Here is a 22,028-nt window from a genome sequence, read left to right as displayed (position 1 = left end):
CTTCTTCTTCTTCTTCTTCTTCTTCTTCTTCTTCTTCTTCTTCTTCTTCTTCTTCTTCTTCTTCCTCTTCCTCTTCCTCTCCCTCTCCCTCTTCCCCTCCTCCCTCTCCCTCTCCCCCTCCCCCCTCCTCCTCCTCCTCCTTCTTCTCCTCCTCCTCCTTCTTCCTCTTCTTATTTTTCTTATTCTTCCTCTTCTTTCCCCCTTTCTCTCTCACAGGCACACACACAAATGCATAATCAATAATCATTTTAAAAGAAAATGGCATCCAATATATGTTTAAATAGTCAGTAAATGTTCTGTAGAACTAAATGTCATTCTCTAAGAATAGGGAGGTCCCTTTTCTATCTGAAATGTTGTACTGATGATTTCAGTGCAACAACAGTCTTAATAGCAGACAACCCCCCACCCCACCCCCTTGCATCAGGACCAGGACTAGGAATAGGGAACATCCCAGTATAGTTCAACCGTTGCACAGTAGTTGCCTCCAAATTGAATAATTCTTCCTAGAGGGAAAAAGGTGACTCATGAGACTCTAGAAAAGAACAAAATTCACCTACCTGAGCAATCTGAAACTTTCAAGATTCCTAAAAAGCTATAGGACCTGTAACAGCTGAAGTGGGTGGAGACTCTAGCCAGCCAAGCTATTGAGAGGAGATTCTTGGACCTGTCTGCCTGCAAGTCCTTCAGAGGGCTCCAGACATGCAGCTTTCAGGGGGTCACCTCCCATGTTGTCATGGGCCTTTTGGTGGTGTTTCTGCTTTTGAGTAACCACTGCTTCCTTCTGTAAGTAACCCATCACACCCAGACTCCTCTTCAGAAGGCCAGTAATAATGCACTGATTCACCAAGTTAGATTTTGGTGTAACCGTTACTCTGGTCTATCATGTGTTCCCTATCTGTCATCTACCTAGGAAAAGCCTTTCACCCAACACTAGCTCAGCATCTGGTCTGTGACAGCAGCATTTCCCCTGTCTCCTTGCAGCCTCTTCTTTTCCTCTACTATTGATGTCTCTTAAATATTCTTGGCTCAGTACTTCCATCCCCAGAGTCACCTTAGGTCCTGGGAACATGAGGCATCAGTATAACTTATACTTGGAATCCTGTATTGTTTTTTTCTGGTACTCTAGCTTCAGTTATTTCTGAGGAGTCATTCATCCTCTGAAGCCTGAACCCCACAAAATCCTTTGACTGAATCCTCAGTAGACTTGACTCATTGAAAACCTATTAAGCTTCAGAGGGCTTGGAGCTGTATCTTCATGTTGCTTTAGTTTATGCACACACACAAAAAAAACCCGAGGATCAATACTTCTAAACTCTATAATATGAATGCAACCATGTAATGCCTGTGTTGTTTCTTTTACTACAATGCCTTCCAGGTCTGTCTGTCTGAGTTGTCACAAGATACAGGAGGTCACACTTGGTATAGGTAAATACACCCATTTGGTGCATGAGTAGCATCCCATTGTGTGTATGTGTGCATGTGTGCCCATGTGTCTACACATTTTCTTTCTAATGTTGGCTCCATACCTTGTCTCTTGTCAATCATGCTGAAATAAAAATGGAAGTATGTATGTATGTATGTATGTAGGTAGGTAGGTAGGTACATGTCTATGGGCATGCACATGCCAAGGCACACATTTGGAAATCAGAAGACAGCTGGTGGAGTTGGTTCTCTCCTTCCCCCTTTACATGGGTTCTGTGGATCAAATTGAACTCTGATCAATGCAGCAAGTGCTGTTACCCACTAAGTCATTGCACTGGCCTCTGAGATACTGATTTCATATCCTTTGTATATATACACACAGTAGTAATGAACAGGAGAGAGAGTAGTGGAGAAACATGGGCAAGGGGACAGACTAGGGAATGTGTGTGATGGTGCAGTTAGGAGGCCTTTGTCCTGATGTTCCATTGCACATTAGTGTGGAAAGAATTATTAATGAGCCATTACAGACTTACAGTAGTTAGAAGACATGACTTTGAGTGTTCATTCCACAAAGAGATGATAAATGTTTAAGGTGATGGATAGACTACTTACATCACATTGTACCCTATAAATGTATTCAATTATGTGTCAGTTTATACAACATGCAGTTAAGTGTCAATCAAGGAAAAGGAGTCAAGCATACTGCTGCTTCCCTGTGATCACAGAACTCAGGAGGTTGAGAAATGAGTATCTGAAGTCCAACAGCATTCATGGCTATATATCAGGTTTGAAGCCAGCCTGGGCTACATCAGACCCTACCTCAGGAAATCAATATATAAATTAATTAACTAATTAAAAATTAGAGACTATACTATGACAGCATGCTAACTTGTTTCATGAATTAATCTTAAAATGTCAGTAATTGAAAGTGATTTGATTATTATATTATATATGTATCATATATGCTCGTCAATTTACATACTACATTGTACCCCATGATGCACACAATTAAATGCTAATATATAATCATTATGTACAATTGTCAATCAAAACTAAAAATGTAAAGGGTCAGAGAGATGGCTCAATCAGTACACTTGCTTGTCTTGCAAATACATGGTCCTGAATTCAACCATAGAACCCAAAGGAAACCAGCCCAGCACTGGAGATGCAGAGACAGGAGAATTTCTGGAGTTGCCTGCTCAGTCTCCCTTTGTCTAGTGGGGATCTCCAGGCCACTGAAAAACTGTCTCAAATAAAACCAGTTGAGGGCACTCAAGAAATGACAACCAAGGTTATTCTTTGCCCATGAACATACACACACGCAAAGGAATATGAACGAATGAATGAATGAGTAAATATTCAACACTGGAGGCTGGTCGTGTAGCACTGTAGTATAGCATTTGACAGGATGTGTAAGACTCCAGGTCTGATCCCTATCACTGAAGACAGAAAAACACTTTAAAATTGAAGACCATGATACATCATGGTCATTTAGTTTAAAGATCAAGTTTCTAAAATTACAGCTCAGCTGTGGCTGCTTGAAACAGGTCTTCACCAAACTGAACCTGTCAGTCAATCATGGTTCAAGGAAGGGCTCCTGGGAGCCCTACCTCTCCCTGCTGAACTATAGGCTGCTGATGGGTTGTGGCAGGAGGGGTAGTCATTGCCTTCAGCTATGTACTCACTGGAGGAGGCCACCAGGCTCCAATGGACAGTTGCAAACTCATGGTCATACAGGTGATCCTATACAGTGGATTTCAAAGAGAAAAATTAAACTGGTCAGAATGCAGCAGGGTGCTCAGCTGTACATGGGGCATTTACATCACACACCCTCCCGGTGAGGTCCAGGGAACTTAAGGGAAATGGAGGCAGAAAGGTTGAAAGAGTCAGAATTCAGGGAGGATTGAGGCGAGACACTATCTCCTCAAAATGACAGGCACTGTATTCATGAACTCATAGCAGTTATGGTTACCTAACAAGAGAACCTGACCACCAGAGTCACACTGAGGCCAAACGGCGAAACTCACTGGCTGTCCACAAGAGGACAGAAAGTTGCACTGACCAAAAGGAGTTTGGAGTTTTATAGGGTGCTTTTAGTTGGTCAGGAGAGTAGCGGGAGGGCATTAAGGGAAAAGGAATTCCTGTGGGCACGGGGGACTTCGGTAAGCAAACATTTATGGAGGTGGTGGGGAGTGGAAGAAGAGACAGGGGTATGGGTGGGGTTCTGACCATTAAGATAGCAAGAGGCTGAGGTCAAGCTTTTCTGTTGAGACAAGGAGACAGTAGACTTATGAAGTGTAAAGAACGTTCCGTTTCCATTTTTGTGAAGGGGCTGGGTCCCACACAGGTCATCTATCTTGAGCCAAAGACCTGATCCATTCTAACAGTTCCCTGAGGAAGATGGACACAGGATCAAGGCAGTCAACATTCCATCACGGATGGGGGAGGGAGCCACAGAGCTCTACCCCTAGCTGAGGAACCACAATGGCTTCTGAGAGAGGGAGAGAAGGAAAGGGACGACAGGAGGAGGAGAGGGAGAGAACATGTTGCAGTGGCCAGTCCCACACCAGTGAGCATACAGGAAGCACGATTTGGACTCAGCTGGGGGTGGGAGAAAAAGAGGGAATTTGAAGCATGAAGTTGGGACGTGGTCATGCGCAGTGGAGCTCGAGGAGAAACTGGAGGAGGGAAGTGAGGGTGGATATGATTGAAATACATTGTATGAAATTCTCAAAGAATAAAATAATTATGTCATTTTTCTTCAAAGGATATGAATGTGGGAGAGGGACTTGAAGAGTGGAGGGCGGATAATGGCAGTGGGAGAGAGATTCGACGGAATGGGGGCTACAGAAATCAGGATGTGCGTTGTATAAGCATGAAATTGCCAAAGAACCAATTCAATAAAAGTTTCACAAAATGCAGCCCAGGACTAAAACAGCAGTAACTAAAGGTGCCAACGGAGGGGGAAGAGAAGGAAACCGGGTGAACTCGAACTCTATGGATGAGCCCCGAGAAAGAGCACCCCTTTAGAAAGCTACCCTGCTGCCCTCTAGTATCAAAGGAAGGAGCCAAGATGAGTTAAATTTACTGAAACTTGAGATTGCTCATTTCATAGAAAAAGAGTTGATAAAGTTAATTTAATCTGCACTTTTGATTTTCAAGCAATAATCATGAGTCCTTTGGCTAAAAGGCCAGGCTTTAGTGGAGGAAACTTTATTATCACCAAGTGGGGTATTCCCTATACATTCTCACTTAGATTCTGTAGCCGAACTCAAGACAGCTGGCAAGTCAAGAAAAAAAAATTGAACTTGATCTTTAACAAATATAGACATAAATGTGGGGAACATAAAAATTTCTCTTTGGAATGAGCTTTAATGGGCTGAGGTGGCTTTCAGGAACATTTTCTAATGAGCCTTTGGACACAAAGTGATTCCAATTTGTGATGCATTTGAGGCAAAACGGCGAGGAGAAATTACTTTCGCTTCCCCCCACACACACACACACACATCCCACTGAGCTGTGAAGGAGTGACAAGCTTCACACTTCACTGTGGGCAGCACTCCCCTGGCTCAGTGCCCTCCCTTGTAGGAGCTGGCATCAGTAAAAAAAACAAATCCAGTAGAAACTTGTGACACCCCAACAAGTTCCAGACAGCCCCCAGGTAATGGAGAGCCTGTATGTACCAGGTACTGTATATTGGACAGCTAAGCACTGTCTGAGGAAGGAGAAAAAAGCTGCTGGATGGTAGTACACATTGCAGGTGGTAATCCCAGTTTAGGGAGGTAGATACAGGCAGAGCACAGGTCCTCATTGGCTAGCCAGCCAAGCCTGATCAGTAAGATCTAGTCCAATGAGACACCTTGTCTAAATAAATAAATAAACAAATAAATAAATAGGACTGGAGAGATGACTCAGCACACAATCATGAGGACTGGGGTTTTGCATCTGGCACCCATGTAAGAAACGGTCATTCCACAAATGCCCGTATCTCCAGTTCCAAGGGATCCAACACATTCCTCTAACCTCTGTGCCCATATAGACATAGAGATGGAGATGAAGAGGGAGAAGGAAAGGGAGAAGGAGGGGGAGGGAAATGGAGAGGCATAGGCATAAATATATGAGGGTGTATACACCCACATATACGCAACATACACTCACACAGAAATAAACAAAACAAATCTTTTTAAAGTATATCTTTAAAAAAAATACAGTGAGCAGTGTCCTGAATAATGACACCGAGCTTGACCTCTGTTTTCCATTTTCATAAGTGCTTGCATGCACATACTCATATGCACGCACGCACACACACACACACACACACACACACACACAGAGAGAGAGAGAGAGAGAGAGAGAGAGAGAGAGAGAGATTTGTTGTGTCTCACGGTTTCAGAGCACTCAGTCCATAGATGCTTGTGTGAATTTCTTATGCATCTGTGGGGAGGAAGAACATCATGCTGGAGAAAGGGTGGGTGGGTTAAGTTGTTCAGTTCATGGCAGCTGGAAGGAGAAGAAAGAGGAGACAAGGAGAGACAGAGAAGGAGAGAGGGGGGAGAAGGAGAAGAGGGAAAGTGGGAAACATAGGATGTCTGTCACCTTGATTTATCAGCACACATGGCACATGCAGCTTGAAAGATCATACTGTAACTTCCTTGCAAGACAGACTAGACTGCAGCCCAGACTCTGAGGGTAAGCATGCCTGGGACCACACCTTACCAGGGGGGGACCAGGATCCCTAACCTCTGTGCGCCTCTTGCCTTTTGTTTAAACCCCAGAGATGAACATAAAGAACCTCTTTAATTTGCTCCTCTTCCTAATGTGACCACCTTGAATAGACCCTTTTTCTCTGATGATGATGATGATGATGATGATGATGATCTTGTCTGTTCAATTGGATCACTGAGCATGGGTATCCAAACCTAGCTTATTAGGGCTGTCAGAGTCTAGGCTTGGACCATAATAAGTCCAGCCACTATGTGAACATCAGCCAGGAAGGGGTTTCAAGTGTTTTCAGTGAGACCATGAATAGTAATTGTTATACCTTAATTAAAAGCAAAATAAAGAGGCTGGATGGTTCAGTGGTTGAGAGCATTTACTGCTCTTGCAGAGGGCCCAGGTGTTGTTCCCAGCACTTGAGTCAGACAGATCACAACAGCCTGTAACAGCCTGTAGCTCCAGGTCCATAAACCTTCTGGTTTCCTAAGACACCTGCAAGCACAGTACACATTCAGACAGTCAGGCACACACACACACACACACACACACACACACACACACACACACACGCATGCACACGCACACACACACACGCACACGCACACGAAAATCACTACATTCATTTTAAAAGAACACATTTAGCATTCATAAAGCTCTGGGTTTCATCCCAGCAGGACTTACATACACACATACACATCTGCACAAACACATGTGCACATAGACAAATGTACACACACATATGTGCACACTCATATGCATGAATGCATTGAGTGCACCCACAAATAAGATGGTTAGTTGAAAAGATGTTTCCCGGGTAGGTTTTGGGTTTTCCTTGTGCCTCAGCAGCTGGCATATGAAGATGTGTGCTTTCTGTTTCTGACTTGTTCCTGTACCCAGTTGGCACTAGCAACTTAAAATTTACCTCTTTCCTGGACTCGGTGCCAAGTTACCCTGTGCAAAGCAAACTCTAAGCTAGGCTCGTCTATGCTGTGCCAAAATTGAGCAAGTTTCAGCACAGAATAGAGTGGCTTTGGAATTTCAGGCTAATTCCAAGTCACTTTCTGTTTCCTCTCCAGTTTGCACAGCTGTAGAGACAGCCTGGTGGCTGCCGGCCAAATACTTAAGTGGCTAAGAGAGATGGATGGAGTCGGAGGAAAGGTCAAGGAAAGGGCATTCCTAGGCCTTGGGACTCTTCCTGGTGTCTCAGAGTAATGTCTCCACTGGGTTTGTCACCTCTAGGCTGAGGGCAACTCCTTAGGGTTCTGTTATGCAAATGTGACAAGTGACTCTGTCCTGGTTAGGGATGCTGAGATGAAACACTGTGACCAACTTGGGGAGGAAAAGGTTTATCTCACTCCCTGTTCCTCACCACCATGAGGAACTGGGAGTGAGGCCAAGAACTCAAGCAGGGCAGAAACCTGGAGGCAGGAGCTGCTGCAAAGGCCATGGAGGGGTGCTGCTTACTGGCTAACTACTCAAGGCTTTCTCAAAATGCTTTCAGAACCCAGAACCCCCAGCCCTAGGTTAGCTCCACCCAAAGTGGGCTGGGCTTCCCCTCTCAATTACTAATTAAGAAAATGCCTGATCCTCAGAGGCATTTTCTCAATCATTTCTGATGACCTTAGCTTATGTCAAGTTGACATGAAACTATCTGGCACAGTCTCCTCCTACTAAATCAGAGAGTAATTCAAGGATCCATAGTTAGGAGAGTCCCTAGCTCTTTAGGCTTCCTTAGGATGGGCTCTGTCCCATATCTAGGGTATGGAACCAGGACTGGGCTTCAGCCCATTCACCTTTCAGCCAAGTGTTATATTCAGAGTTCAAGGAACTAATTGTTGTTGAAATATTTAATCCCAATTGAGGGTTTCTAAGCCAACTTTGATCATTCAACTCCTGGATAAAAGACCCATAACTTTTATATTTACAATAAGCCCTAAACAGCGTTAGAGCTGGGCAGATATTTATCCTCTGTGCTATTATATCTATTTCCCAGCCAATAATCTTATCATATAATTTGCCATGTTCCACCTAGGCTGCTCTTAACTTCAATTATCCATCCCACGTGGCCATTATTTTAAGACTATTACCCCATAGTGGCTTCTCTTTTCTCCACCTCCTTCTCCTCTCTTCCTGGCCTGGAACACCAAGCCCTGCCTATCTCACTTCTGCACAGTTATAGGATGTAGTCACCTTCATTTACTAATCAGAAATTACTTGGGCAAGGTCACATAGCATCACCTGGGTCTATTGTAGACTCTCTCATCTCTGGGGCAAACAGGTGTTGGGGGCCTGCACTTAGCGTTACAATACATAGCAACATACCAAACCTCAACAGCTAATGGTACTCAGTGGCCTTGATGTGATGACTGTTGGTCTCAACTGTCAAATTAAGACTAGATTTAGAAGCACTTGGAAGACACATCTCTGTCTGTGTCTGTGAGGGGGTTTCCAGGGAGGATTAAATAAGGGCGGGAACCCACTCTCAGTGTGGGTTGCTCCTTCTAACAGGCAATCCCAGTAAAACAAGATATGAGCAAACAACTCATGCCCTGCCTCTTCTCCTTCTCAAGTAACAGTGTCTATCATTGTTGCTCTCTGCTAACAGAAGACTCCAGCTTCTCACCATGGACTCCAGACCAGCATCTCTCCAGGGAACTTAAAGACTTTTAAGCATCAGATTGGGATGGGCTCAGACATCCAGCTACTTGGCTTGAACAACTACCTGGTTCCCAGCCTTCCTAGTGAGCAGAGAGCCATTGTTAGACTACCTGCTCTTTATAATATAGACTAATTAATAAATTGCTCTCTTTCTCTCTCACATTTATGTATAGGTATACATATTCACTATTATTTTTGTTTCTTTAGATTCTTATGCTTTGGGTCACAAAACAGAATGTGGGATTTGGAGTAGATATGGCAATAGTAAAATGGTTTCTGAATGCATACCAACTGTACTGGCTAATTTTGTGTCAACTTGACACAGCTGGAGTTATCACAGAGAAAGGAGCTTCAGTTGAGGAAATGCCTCCATGAGATCCAACTGTAAGGCATTTTCTCAATTAGTGATCAAGGGGGAAAGGCCCCTTGTGGGTGGGACCATCTCTGGGCTGGTAGTCTTGGGTTCTATAAGAGAGCAGGCTGAGCAAGCCAGGGGAAGCAAGCCAGTAAGGAACATCCCTCCATGCCCTCTGCATCAGCTCCTGCTTCCTGACCTGCTTGAGTTCCAGTCCTGACTTCCTTTGGTGATGAACAGCAATATGGAAGTGTAAGCCGAATAAACCCTTTCCTCCCCAACTTGCTTCTTGGTCATAATGTTTGTGCAGGAATAGAAACCCTGACTAAGACACCAACCAAAGACAACTCAAAATCAGATATATAATGGATCCAAGGTCTACCCAAGGCAGGACTCAACTGTGATGTATCCTGAGGCTTTGCTGCAGCCTTGAGTGCTATGCATAAGTATGCCCTCGTACCCACCAGGTAACACCAAGAAGCATTGCCAGACATTGTCTGTTGTGAATCCTGATGTTTTTATGGCACAGTTGAAGTTTTCTGCTCTTCCAGAAACACACTGATTTAAGCACAGAAAACAAAGACTCCTTTGTCTTTTGCCATCATTCCCCAGCATGTAAGTATCCAATCAATTATCTCCGGACTGTACTGAGAGAGGATGTTTGATCTCAAAAACTGCAGTTCAAGATGCTGGCTTGAATCTCATAAACCTCTTTAAGTGATCTTTGACTTGAAATGAGAACAGAATTCCCAACCATTTCTGAAATGGTCACATTTGGTACCACATATGTGTGTGAAATGGAATTCTCAGCACTGACAACTATAAAATCAAAACACCCATCAACTCTGAAAAGCATCCAAGATCCTCTGTGTCCTTCAGTATCAGATATTCAGCCAAGATTTGATTTTTCATGTAAAAATAAACAAGCATACCCAACTCATGAATATGCAAATTTGCTCAATCTTTAATAAATGCTAAAATTATATGTAGACTAGAGAATTGCTTTAAAATAAAATTCTGCATGATTCATGATCACTAAGTGTTCCATTTGTAATATATACATATATACAAAAATATATATGTATACATGCATATATATATATATATATATATGAGTCAAAAGTAGAACAAGTTTAATAGCCTCTACTCTAGAGCCCCTGCCTAAAACAGCTGTGTTTCTACTAGTATTGTAAAGACCGCATAACAGTCTTTTCTGAATTACACACTCCTCTAGGAAAAAGGAGGAAGGATTCTGGGATTCAGGAAATAAATAAACTTCACATGTCTGCAGAAGCTGAGCCATCTAAGATGCACCAGGTCCCTTTCCCTGTTTGAGGAGACTCTGATCAGATAAGCTGCAGAATAAAGAGTCTCCTCAAACAGGGAAAGGTGGAGCTGCCTGCAGGCTGTGCAGGAGCTCGAGGGACGAAGCTTTCACAAGTGGGCACCCATGCTGGTGTGGTTTTTTAGTGATACAGCTGCTTATGAGTCATCTCTTATGAGTTATGTAAGTAACTCCTCACCTATACTCCTGTCTGCATTAATGGACACTTTGGTTCACTAAATTGGGCTTTGGTGTAGAGGTTAAGTTTGGTCTACCATGAGTTGCCTATCTGGGGTAAATAGATGTGTGTGTGTGTGTGTGTGTGTGTGTGTGTTTGTGTGTGTGTGTGTGAATGTGTATATGAGTGTGAATGTATGTGTGTGTGAATGTGTATATCTGTGAGTGGGTATGTGTGTATGTGTGTGTGTGAAGGTGTGTGTATGAATGTATATGTGTGTGTGAATGTGTGTGAATGTGTGCATGTGTGTATATGTGTTTGTATGAATGTGTGTGTATGTGTGTGTGTGAATGTGTGCATGTGTGTATATGTGTTTGTATGAATGTGTGTGTATGTGTATGTGTGTGTGTGAATGTGTATATGAGTGTGAATGTGTGTATGTGTGTGTATGAATGTTTGTGTGTGTGGATGTGTGTATCTGTGTGTGTGAGTGGGTATGTGTGTATGTGTGTGTGAATGTGTGTGTGTGTGTATATGTGTTTGTATGAATGTGTGTGTGTGTGGTATGTATGTGTATATGTGATGTATCTTTCCAGAAAAACTTTTATAATTGAGTCCTTGGCATTTGTTTCTGCTAAATTCATCAGGGTAGATGGTTCCCTTGTTGTCGTTGTTGTTGTTGTTGTTGTTGCTGCTGTTGCTGCTACTGTTGTTGTTGTTGCTGCTGCTGCTGCTGTTCTCTAGAGCAATGGTTCTCAACCTGTGATTAATGTGGTTTTCAACCATTTGAGGTCAAACAACCCTTTCACAGTGGTCACATATCAGATACCCTGCATAACAGATATTTACATTGTTATTTATAACAGTAGCAAAATTACAGTGAAGATGGGGGTCACCACGACATGAGGTACTGTACTAAAGGGTAGAGGCATTAGGAAGGTTGAGAACCACTGCTCTAGAGGAGTCTCATTAACGGAACAGAAATGATAGATTGGATGTGTGTTATAACAAGGTACTTATCAGACTGTTTTACATGTTAGGGGCTGGGTAGGCCATCTGTAAGCTGTGAAGTGGGGATCCTGAGAACCCTGTAGCTGCACAGTGTTTCTCAGAAGTTCACAGCTGGTACTGAAGGCCTAGAGAATTCCTGACAAGCTGCTGGTCTTCACCCAACATTTGGAAGACTGAAGAAGCTGGAAGCTGACATCGGAAAAAAAATGGCAGCAATAGTAAGATGGATGCACTCGTCAATAAGAAGTGAAGACGGAAAGGCAAAGAGCACTACTGTTCCCTTGGACCTCTGTACAATGGGATTGATGCTGTCTTCTGTTTCTCTATGCTGAAGGGAAAACATGTATATCTTAGTTGATTTCAGATCTAATCAAGTTAACCTTCAAGATTAACATTCATAATCCTGGTCTCCAAAAATTAGCAGAACTGTTCAACAGTAACCTCTTGCTCTTCCTAGACAACAGACTCTCAGTTCATTTACTATTATCACCTAGGGGCGCTGAGGAGGGGGCACTGTGTTTGAGGTGCAAACATTCAGATAGAGCCTAGATAGAGTGTTAGTAATTGTCTGCAACTTCATACCAAATTGGTTAAGAATTTTACTATGCTGTGGGCTGCAGAGATGGCTCAGTGTGTGTGTGTGTGTGTGTGTGTGTGTGTGTTGGCTCCTTCCTATAAATACCACCTATCCAAATCATAACAGCCAAATGACCTAAGCAAACAAATAATTAAAGCAAACTTTTTTATTTATGAACGCAGGATGCCTCCTCCTAAAGTGGGGCTCAAGAGGTCAGCATTGGGCAGTGAGAAAGGTAAGGCTTATATGGCTCATGGGTTGGGAGTTTCTAAATGGGGGACTTGACAGGGAAATGGGCAGGTTTACAGAAGCAGAGTTTAACAAGATTGCCATAACAACGCATTGTCGAAACAACCTTTAAAACAAGGGCAAGGTTGCAAGATGGTCGTAACAACCTCACAAAGCAAAGGCTCAGCTGCAAGGTGGCCATAACAACTTTTCAAAACAGAGACTTGCCTGCCATTTCCTGGAACAGGCAGTCCAGAACCATTTATAGTTACGGTTATGGAGGGGAACATAGCCCAATCCTGGAGAAATAGGTTTAATCATAAACAGAAATGAACCTAGTGTATCTTTATTACAAGATGGCTTCCAAACCCAAGATGGCTTCCAAACCGAGGCTGGTTCATCACTTCCACTTTGTGGGATCCAGTGATGAAACTCAGGTCTCCAGCCTTGGCAGCCAGTTCCTTTACCTGCTAAGCTGCCTTGCTGGCTCATAGTGAGGGTTTTCACTGTAGCCCTCAGCAACCTAGGGGCTACAAAGGGAGAGTCCTATACCTGTCCTCCCACTAGAGTCTATCCCCTTTTTTACCCTCAGCTTTTGAGCACATTTCTGCTCTCTTGTCAACATTTACTAAAGTCCTTTGCTACTCTTCCCTTTCTCTGTCCTGATCTCTTCTCAAAGCACTGAGGGAATTTTTAGAAACACAAAATACTACCTACATGTGCTTTCTGGGGATAACCAACACAACGATCACACCACATCTTCCTCCTTGAGCAAGGTAGGGCTGTCCCCTAGGCTGTCTCAGCTGTGTCTTCCACATAATGAGAATTGGAATCTAAGAGCAAAGATGTTCTGAGGACACTTGAGGCCCTCCATTTGACCACCACACTATTGAAACAATGGTGCCAAAGATGTTAGAAATTCCTCTGGGGATCTCACACTGGGAGAGGGCAAAGCTGAAAAATGTAGCACTAGTCCCAGGGAGACCTTGTCCCACAAATTGTAATACCACCTTGCAAGAGACACAACAGCCCAGACAATGAAACCTAAACAAGAAACCTAAACTGAAACCTCATTTGGGAACTCACAGCTGAACATAAATGATCTCTTTGTTTGTCTCTCTTCCCAATGTGACCCCCCCCCCATACAGGACCCTTTGCCCTGATTTTCATTATAACCTTGTCTGTTCCGTTGCCTCACTGAGCAGGCTTCTCTGGGCTGCCAGTGCTCAGGCTTTGACCCTAACAAGTCCATTCACTATATGAACATCAGCCAGGAAAGAGTTTCCTGTGTTTTCAGTGAAACCACGCAGGTTTAACTGCCCAGCAATTGCACTTAATAAACATTGGTTCTTGCAAATCTGGGGTGTTGCTTAGGCCCTTGATCCAGTTCAGCTTCATTTTCCCTTATATCTCAGTAAACATCAGCCTATGTAAACCCTTGCCTCTCAGTGTGAATTTTTCTTTCTGCCTGGTTTCCCTCCTCTGTCCTTCGTCTACCCCCCTGTGTTTGGCTGATGGCAAATCAATGACACATTTTTCTTTAAACAGCCTACACTTGGTACTTTACTACCGACCACAAGGGCCCCCGCCTTTTAATTACTCCTGCTGAGCCCAGCACTATATATAACACTAATGTTTCTGGGACTGCCAGCAATTAAAACCAAAAATAAATAACACATTACAAGCTGCAGACCCAGCTAGGCTCAGGGAAGGCTCTGGATGGAGTGGAGGCTTTTCATTTGGAATCGTGATTTTCTCCAGGCCCTTACTGAATATAAACACAGGCCAAGCAGCTGTCTGCCAGGGGTTGGGAGCAGAAAGCCTCAACTGAACTCTCCTTTCTAATGTTCCTTTCCTTGCCCTGGGCCTTAGGAAACCGACTGACATTCTTCAACCTGTGTTTCTCTATGCTGATGGGAAATATGGGAAATGTTCTAGAACAAAGCTGAGTGAACACACACACACACACACACACACACACACACAAAATGAACATGTTGCTGCTGGCCCTGTATTGAATTGGAAGCAGATTTATTGATTTTCACTGTTGTTGGTTTTTTTTTTGTTTTGTTTTGTTTTTTTCTACATCAAATAAAATACTGAAAGAGCAGTTCTGGGGTAGGTGTGTCTTACTTCATTTATTGAAGGTGTGAAGCTGGCACTGAAGAAGAACAATTATAAAACCCAGTTGTGAGGCTGGGGCTCAGCTGGTAAGAGTGCATGTCTAGCACATCACAAGACCTGCGTTTAATCCTCATGATCACTTAAACCCACCTGCAGATCCAGAGAGCTGTCTCCCATCCTGTCAAGATGGCAGCCATTATTAGCCACCACAGGTCAGGACTGTCTGCTTTTGAAAACTTCTGGATGCTTCCCATAAAGGTTGCTCCAGGACAGGTTCCTCCTAATGGCTAAAAAAAAAAAAAAAAAAAAAAAAAAAAAANTCTCCCATCCTGTCAAGATGGCAGCCATTATTAGCCACCACAGGTCAGGACTGTCTGCTTTTGAAAACTTCTGGATGCTTCCGATAGACGTTGCTACAGGACAGGTTCCTCTTTATGGCTAAAAAAAAAAAAAAAAAAAAAAAAAAAAAAGTTTTGAAAGGTGAATCCCCTTCTCCACTATACAAAGTCTAGTACCTGCTGCTCCTGCAGAGAGCTCTGTTGTGGAGCTCTCTCTCCTCCTCAATCTTGCATCCTAGGCTGCCAAGAAGTACGAAGATGCAAAGCCATGGGAATGTTCCCTTTTATGCCAGTGTTAGAGGCTTGGCTGGAGTCAAAGCATCTCTCCTAAAAGCACTACACACCCACTTCTACCCTGGACGACAAGAGCACAATCGAGACAATGCTGACGCTGGGATGTCACCATTGGATTTTGTTTCTTTCTCTGCTAGGAACATGAACCCACTCTCAGCCCTAAGCCAGAATGTCTCCACAGAGAACAAAGCTGATTACTGTGACAGTGGCTTTATTGTAGTTATTGCTGATGGAGGTAAAAGAGTATAAGGCCAGTGGGAGGTGAGCTGTGGGGGAAGGAGCTCCTAAGGACAGAAGAAGCGAAGAAGGACTACAGCTCAGCTGCTCAGTGGCTTCCACTGAACATTAATTCCTCCTTCTAATAGAAGGGAGCTGTGAATGGCTTTTGATTTCAGAAGACCTGCCTTGTTTATTGAAGAAGAATCAGCAGAATGCAGAGAGGAAGGGATTGCTCAGAGGTAAGAGCAGTGACCTCGTGTGCCCAAGGCCCTGTTTCTATCCCCAGTACTGAACAACCAAATCATCTGTATCAAGGCCCTGTTTCTTTGTTTTTGTTTGTTTGTTTGTTTGTTTGTTTTTTATTTTTTTTATTTTGAGACAGGGTTTCTCTGTATAGCCCTGGCTGTCCTGGAACTCACTTTGTAGACCAGGCTGGCCTCGAACTCAGAAATCCGCCTGCCTCAGCCTCCCGAGTGCTGGGATTAAAGGCGTGCGCCACCACGCCCGGCAAGGCCCTGTTTTCTATCCCCAGTACTGAACAACCAAATCATCTGTATCAGCTGCGGAGGATTTATAGTGTTGGAGTTGTCAGGGCCCAAGCCTGGGTCCTGGCAGCCCCAGGAAGCCAATCAAAGAGATACATAGAATACACAAAAAGGAGATTCGTTCAATGTGGCTACATTGCAAAAAGGAGCAGAGAGGTCCTGTGATCCCCTGTTGATGATGATGGATGGGATGTAAAGATAGACCTCCAGGTTTAGGTTTAAGTAGAGAAGGAAAGAGTGTCTGTAACTGAGCAGTCCAGGTCAAACTCTGTTGCTGCCCGGCGCTGAGGCATCAGTCTTTCCTGCAAGGTGATCTGACAATTTTTAGAAGCTATCTGGACTATCTTCCTGGGAGACAAGTGACCCCGCTGGCTGCGGCCAAGCACCGGCGCTTTTCTTCTCCAGCTTGAGATTCCCCTGAAAATGCCAGTATCCTTGGGTCTATTGTTTTAATAGTCTGATAAGCCAAAGGATGGAACACATGACTCTTTAGAACAGTGGTTCTCAACCTTTCTAACACTGAGACCCTTTAATACATGTTGTGGTGACCTCCAACCATAAAATTATTTCAATGCTACTTCATAACTGTGATTTTGATACTGTTATAGGTCATAATGTAAATTTCTGATATGTAGGATACACAGCCCCTAAAGGGGCAGTGATGCACAGATTGAGAACTGCTGCATTAGAATGTCTTCATTTGTGTTAAGGAGGTTCCACTTAGAAGACAGCACTAGCTCTCTCCTTCTGTACCACTTACCCTTCCCCATCACCCTTCAAAGCTCAAGACAAGTTTCCTGCTTTAGGGAAACATTGAGGGCAAGGGCAAGGGATACTCTGTCTGCCGCCAGTTGTCTGGCACAGCTCAGTGAGAGGCTCTGGCTCCCTTGCCTGTCCATCTATTTTTAAGATCCATCCATCATCATCCTTTTTTTCTCCATGGCAGGCTCCTGGCCCCCACCTCCACCTAGCCTGCCCTCTGATGGGCCTGCTTTCCTCGAACAAATGTTTTATTTCTCAAATTGATGGTTGCCCTGGTGCTGCAGCCCCTGTTAAACGCTGGATTGAACGTCATACCTATTGAATGCGAGTGGAGATCATTTTTCTTTTGTAAATGTGGAATGAGATCTAGTTCCAAGTCACAGCTCAGCTCATGGCGCTGTTTGTTAGACTTATCATTTTGTAAAGCTCCTCTCTCTTGGTGGAACTGTGGCCATTCCCCTAACTTCAGGAATCAGCTCCCCAGAACTAAAGTAGCCTGCTTCTCTAGATCCTGCATTTCCTGCTCGCTCAACAGACTCAAGTAATGGCCGAAGGAAAGCAGCTTACTGATCACCTGACATTCTTTAGCTTATCCCCAACCATGGCTAACTAACTGCTGGCCAGGAAACTATTTTCAACTTTTTATCCCTCTTACCCCCATCTGCCCTAGAGTCATTTGTAAGCTGATAGTGAGCTCTGAGTCTTACATAGACCCATTTTGCAGGTTGTTTCCTGCAAGTAAAGACCTGCACTGTCAGCAGATCCCTCACTCCTTTGTCTGTTTTATATTCTCTCTGATTTTTCACTATTCAACATGTTGGTTGTTTGGGTATTTTATTCTTTAGAGGCAGGTTTTCAAAAGGTTTGGGATGTCGGGTTCAAAGAGATTCCAAGAAAGATGGAGACGGGTAAGATTAGATTTATTGATGGAAGGACAGACAGTTTGACAAAAAAATCCAAAGAGGATCAAGGTCATGAGGTAAGAGTTGGGGTCCCTTTTTAAAGGTCTAGGCGGAAGAGGAAGAGCTTCACATTATGAGTCTGCAACAAGGCTGTCCAGGTGTCAGAGCAGGGGAACAGAGCAGACTGTGGGGTCTCCAGTACCCCTTCTGATGAAAAGCCACTTCCCCAGGTGAGAAAGTATGGGGCCGTGATAGGCAGCCTGTTTTGGTTGAATGAGGCTTGCTCCAGCAACCCAGTAGAAAACTCTATAAGGGATGGAAAAGCAAGCCACATTCCCAGAATCAGGTTCCTGACACCACAGAGCTCCCAACTCCATAATTCTGTGACTATCAGTCACGCAGACAATGTCCCAAGCTTCTGGCATTCTGGCTAGACTCCACCCCCACAGTTACCTGACTATAGTCAGGTATGTTCCTCCCCACAGCTACCTGATAGCCCAGCCCACTATAAAAGGAGCTGCCCCTCCTCACTCTCTTTAAGCTCTCACCTTTCTTACTTCCTTTCTAGCGCTCTCTCTCTCTCTCTCTCTCTCTCTCTCTCTCTCTCTCTCTCTCTCTNCTCTCTCTCTCTCTCTCTCTCTCTCTCTCTCTCTCTCTCTCTCTCTCCTTTCCCACCTCTCATCATGTGGCCATGGCCAGCCTTTCACCCTCTTTCTACCTTCTCTCTTTCTCTCTGCCTTTCCACAATAAAGCTCTAAAACCATAGACTGTCTCTGCTCCTCAAGGCCTGCTGAGCTTGAACAATGGAATAGGCTTTCCCCTAACAAGCTGTGTCTAACCTCCCACCAGAAGGCCTTCCTGTGCTCCAGCCATGGACCAGACCAAGGACTCTCTCTCACGAGAGGACTACCCAGTGCCTCCCTCTCCCCTGCCCTCTCCTCCCTTTGCGCCGGGGCTGACTAAACTGTCCCCAGGGCCCCCATTCCATTCTCAGCTCTTCCAAGGTGTCCAGTGTTGTCTGGGATGCCCAAGGCTAAGAACCTGGTACCTAGGACTACCTCTTGTCTACCACCCACTGAGCTGGGGGCACCACCTGCCAAGCTGGGGCCAGTGGCTTCACACAGCCAGACACCCACCCAGGGCCTTGTGGAAAGCCTGTGGCAGTTTTTCTGTCCCCCACCCAGAGCACTGGAACTCTGGCAGAACTCAAGTTTTCCCCAACTCCCTTTATCCACCCCCCTCCCGGGCTCCCTGCCCCCCCCCCCAAGGAACCCTGGTACATTGAAGAAATCTTTTACCTAGAAATTCTTGGAAAGTGCTCTCTGGTGTACTGTGATGTACCTTTGAGAAAGGAAAGGTTGTTGTATGTATTGTGGCCCAAACAGTAATTTGGTGTAGACTCTAATATTACTAGTTGATCTCACCAAATATGACTAGCCTGGCCTTGAGCAACCAAGCCTTCATGGATCTTGTAAGTTTCAGGGCCTTCCTAAGAATCACAAGCTGTTTATTTCCTGAGTCTCATGAGCCTTCCTCACTCATGGACTATTTCAACCCAGTGGAAATTGCTATACAACTCTAACCCTCCCCCCCATGGGCGGGGGGAAAAATCTTAACTAAGAGACTGTGGATGACCTTGAACTTCTGTTCTGCCTTCCTCTGCCTCCTGAGTGCTGAGATAACAGATGTGCTCAACATGCCTGGCATATCTACTACTGAAGGGTGCTTTGTGCATACTAGACAAGAACTCTAACAGCCGAGATGAACTGCCAATTCCTAGTCTCCCTCCTTATTTTTGTGTTACTGAAGTTTAAGCATAAATGATTCACAAATAAAAGTTAGCACGCAATGAAAGCAACCAGACCAAAAGTCCACACTTCTCATCTAGAGTCATAAAAGGTGACATAAAGCAAAGTATTTTTCTAGTTTTAACTGTCACGGATTTTTAAAAATATTTTGGTGATATGTTTAATAATGAAAATGAAAAAAATCCACTGTAAAGCTTCACAGCTTCAGAATGGCTATTATAACTATATATAATATGTAATATATTATATATCATATGTAACTATATTATAACCATATAGAAAAAAATACATATATATAACAACATGTGAACTCCCAAAGACAAACCACATTTAAGACACTTGGGACACATTTTGGACTTATGAAAACATCATAGAACCTTTTCAGCACCTAATTCTATTGCACCAAGTTGTAGCTAAGCTGCAATAGATATTCTGTAATCAACCTAACACTATGCTTGGCCCATGAAGAAGCTAATTGGCCTTTATTTCTTTTGCTTGGAAGCCTTCCACAGGCTTCACTTCCATGAAGCAAACAGTAGAGGTAGAAATTACCAAGGCAGGTAACGAAGCCTCTTACAGATGCATCCGATTCTGGGAAATCAATAACCCGGGAAAATTCAATCAGTGAGAGATTCTCCCTGGCATCCATCCACTTGTTTGTTGTATGAGACATTTTCTCGAGAGTCATGACAGTTTACATCCATTCACCCCACACAGACCAAAGGAACAATTGCATCGATTCCAACTTGGTGAATCGATGAGTTTATTGAGGTTACTTACAGGAATATGAGTGAAGGATTAGTTATGGAAGCAGAGCTGAGACAAGGGAAACTGTACCACTGAAAAGACTCTACCTCAACATAGTTGTGCTGGTTTAGGTGAACACTGTCCCCTACAGATTTAGGTATTTGAGCTTGTGGGTATTTGGATGGTGCTGTTTGTTGCTAGAAGAAATGTATCACCAGGAATGACTTTGGGAGTTGATAGCTTTACACTACTTCTGGTTCATTCTTTCTCCTTTGCATATTTGTGTTTGAAAATGTGATCTCTCAGCTTCCTGCTCTGACTGTCTGCTGCCTTGCCAACCCTGCCTTTATGGACTCTCCCACTGGAATCATAGACCCCAATAAATTCTTCCTTCTAGAAGTTTATTTTTGTAATTTTTATCATAGCAACAGAAAGGTAACTAATATAATGGAAAGTTCACTCAGGAAAGCTGCACCCCTGGAGTCCTCTGCAAAACTTACTGATATTTCCATAGGTCAGAGAATGTTCTCCAGGCTGCACTACTGGTCAGAGTCCCCTCTTCCAGTGGTTGTTTAATGTTCTCATAACCTTGAGGAGGGCACTTTGTGAATCTTGTAAGTTTCAGGAACTTCCTAAGACTTGTAAGTTGTTTATGTCCAGAGTGTCATGAGCCTCCCTTACTAGGTACTGTTTCAACCCAGATGAAATTGCAACACAACTGCAAAAATCTCCTATGGGGCAGGGGAACTTTCTCATTTAAGAGATAATGGGAAATTGACTGGCAAATATCATTTATTCATTAAGTCATCCATGGATTCTTGGCCAGAAACTATCACTTTAATTTTTTTCTTTTGAGATCCTTTGACGTCTTGCCCAACCTTATTGCATGCTGTGTTGTCTGGTGTTGAGGTTTTACCCAGATCACAGATGTACAAGAAATCTCTGTTCTTCCACCCATAAATATTGATCAAATGACTTTTTAAATTATTTAATTGCTAATTGCACATCTGCTTAGAAATATCCTTTGCTCAATCCTCCTTCTAAACAGCTGCACAAGAACCTGAACTGTAATTTCTCTAACACATCCATCAACATTTACGCCCAGCTCAGTACCACCTACAGAAATGTTCATGGCACTTAAAACCCACAGCTGGTTTTCAGGACTTACACACTGTAATTCCCCAATTAACCAGGCTTAAAAAATCATTCCAGGGTGGACTAGAAATTATGTAAGCCACAGATGTAACAGTGATTATACCTAGCCTTTTCTGGATGGCGCTCACCCTAGCCACAGGAATCATTGCACAGATGCTAATTAGTTACATTCATCAGGGATGCCCCATGTGGAATGCAGCAGTCCTTGGAAACCACAAAAGTCCTGGGCTACTTTCTAAAAGGAAAAGGAAGGCCAATGGCAATGAGCCCAGCTCTATACCTTGTGTGTGCCCAAAAGCAAATGAGATAGCATAGAGGGGTTTTGTTAGATTTTTGGGCTAGGGGCTAATTAGGCCATGTCCATCTGAACAACCTCTTCCTCCCTCTGCTCTTGAAGTTGCTGAAAAGGAATTGGTGAGACCCCCTTAAGAAGAGATCCTATCTGTGAATCTGTGATCATCTGACTCCCCAGATGACTGGATTCCAGAAGAGTAGCAAGATTTTCAATCCCCTTAGGAAGTTTATAGACTTCAGCTACCAGACTAAAACAGAGGGATGTGCATAGCACTCCCCCCACCTGTATAATGGATACACCTTGACTAAATGTCCCACTTCTCTCCACCTCCTCTACAGCATCAAACATCCCTTCCTCCTTTCTTTACGAT

Source organism: Mus caroli, chromosome 5 (assembly GCF_900094665.2).
Source record: "Mus caroli chromosome 5, CAROLI_EIJ_v1.1, whole genome shotgun sequence".
In the NCBI taxonomy this organism is placed as follows: domain Eukaryota; kingdom Metazoa; phylum Chordata; class Mammalia; order Rodentia; family Muridae; genus Mus; species Mus caroli.
The sequence above is the reverse complement of the archived record's forward strand: the minus strand, read 5'-3'. Positions refer to the sequence as shown.